The sequence below is a fragment of the Macrobrachium rosenbergii genome, chromosome 13, assembly GCF_040412425.1.
Source record: "Macrobrachium rosenbergii isolate ZJJX-2024 chromosome 13, ASM4041242v1, whole genome shotgun sequence".
Classification (NCBI taxonomy): domain Eukaryota; kingdom Metazoa; phylum Arthropoda; class Malacostraca; order Decapoda; family Palaemonidae; genus Macrobrachium; species Macrobrachium rosenbergii.
This window is the reverse complement of record NC_089753.1, coordinates 61,802,689-61,805,081: the sequence shown is the minus strand read 5'-3', so window position 1 is coordinate 61,805,081 and position 2,393 is coordinate 61,802,689.

Genomic DNA, 2,393 nt, shown 5'->3' with positions numbered 1-2,393 from the left:
CTGTCTATCTCTATTCCTTCATCTACAAACGCTACTATTCATTCTATGACTCCAGCCATCATTTTTTTTTATATTCCCTATATACTCCCTCTACATATGTCTTTAACCTTAGTCCATATTTCATTTACCTGTTCTTCTTATGATATTCTTAATCCCTTCTTCTCCCACTCGAGTACATTTATCACATTCACAGTCACAACCTAATGCTTTACTGTCTTTTAACCCAGATAATGACTGAATATCTCTCCAGTGACTTTTAATCTCACCATTGTCACCATTTTGTCCATCCATCTACTCTACTGCAAAGTAATCTAAAACCGTCTCTACCTGTTTTCCTTACCTATTCATTTTTCCTTAGTATTCTTATGCTTATTATTTTTAATAAACAATTTTCCTAACAACCAAGCAACTTTCTAAGCACTTCTTTGCAAGGTTCACTCCCACTTAATATAGGAATTTCTGTTCTGTGAAATACAATACCATTTTTTTCTACTGCCAGCCCTCTGCATAGAGCTCACCTGAAACAACCAAAGTACTCATCCTTCAAACCTACCACGCAGAGATCCAGCTCCTCCAAATAATTGTATCAATCCTTTATTCGTTTCCATTAATGGACTATACACACTTCCTGACATGCTCGGTCATTAAAAGTTTAAGGCTAAAAGTTTTCCAGAAACCAAACATTTACGCATATGATCAGCATCTAGGCCTCTCTTCATCCACACTAGGCTAAGGGGAGCCAAGCAAGTGGTTGATAAGAACTCAGCCAATAGACACACCACTCCTAGCTCACAAAAGACAATATATGGAAGTGGTAGCTCGTGCCGTAGGTAGCCCCGTTCTTTAACTCCTAAATTCAGCAAAATATTTGAGATTCTGCTGGTGAATGGTTTGAATGCCTGTGCATTTAAAGCAATCAGTTGTTCCTTTGTTCACAAGTTGGATTTCGCAAGGGCCCGGTGCTTGTGAGACATTTCTTTCAACATCCAGTGCTGTAAAGAATAGCTAGATAGCTATCACTATCTACATATTGACTATCAAGTGAATCTTTAATGCAGACAGATAAATAGCTGTGGGCAGATCAGCAGCCGAATGCTGCCTCATTAGTAAAACCCTAAAAAAATGAAATATCTCAAATATCTAGTAGTATTGCTAGCTGATGAAGATTATATTCTTAATATTTTGAGTATTTGAAAAAAGCAAAACGAAAAATTCTGTAAATGAAACCATATAACAGGCAAAAATGGTAATCATCCAAAGTAAAATGCGTATATATTCCATTTCTTCTTTCAGAAATATGACAGACTTAGTCTACCATCAATGTTTAAAGTAACCAAATTCAAAGCATATTTAACGGAAATTAATAAGAGTGAAAACTCATGATTTGTAAAGAAAAGAAGTTATTAATTTGGAGAGTTCCGTTAATCTCTCAAGTCATATTTTGAATATCCACTGAATATTTGCCCTTTATTTATGTTTTATATTTGTTTTTCTAACGATAAGAGATATTCTTCACTGAAAAATGAAATAAACGTCCGTGGCCTAGCTATACAAATGGCGTATTCATTGGTTAGTGTGTGCCAACGATACTTCATACATGTCTTACTTTGCTGTCAATGATGAAAATAGGGTGGAATGAGAAGTGGATTTGATTTCTCATATTCAGGGAAATTGGACAAAATCAAGTTTCGCAGACCCAGCCACGTGGTGAGTACTTCACAACACCGCAATAACTGCCTTCAGTGCATGCAATTTAGTCTTGTCTAAAAGACATTTATTGTGCCCTTGTATTGTTATACATGATTGTGTTTGAGTGCTTACTACGACCAGTTCACGAGATAGGTCAAGCTAATAGTTAAACAAATGTTCTTTTTATTCGCCCAAAAACCATATATGACAAATTCAGTCACTGTAATTTGACATTAGAAAAAATATATATATACACAGTATATATATGAAACTTTTCTAAGGTGGAAGTAGATTTTCTCGAGCACGTCATCTCGACTGGCACGATAAGCCCTCGTTTAAGTAAAGAAGTGATTCGAAATTCACTTACGTCCAGATAATGCCAGCCTCATTGGCCTTGCTAGTTATATTAGAAATTTTATTACGAAATAAATAATGTCTCCAATATTTTTTATGCAAGAAGAACCAGTCTTTAGTGTGTATGTGTGCGTTGGGTCGGGGTGGGAGCAAAACAACAATTCTTCAATAAACTTTAAGAAGCTTTAAATGGTAATGAGGAGCCTACCTATCACCGGTTCCATAGACCCTTTTGAGTAACAGGGGGCACCAGCAACGGAACAATCGGGGTCTAATTCCCTAATTACACGATGATTCATATTAAAGATCCAAGTCTTGCCAACAGCACTGAAAGACCCGAAAAGGGATTA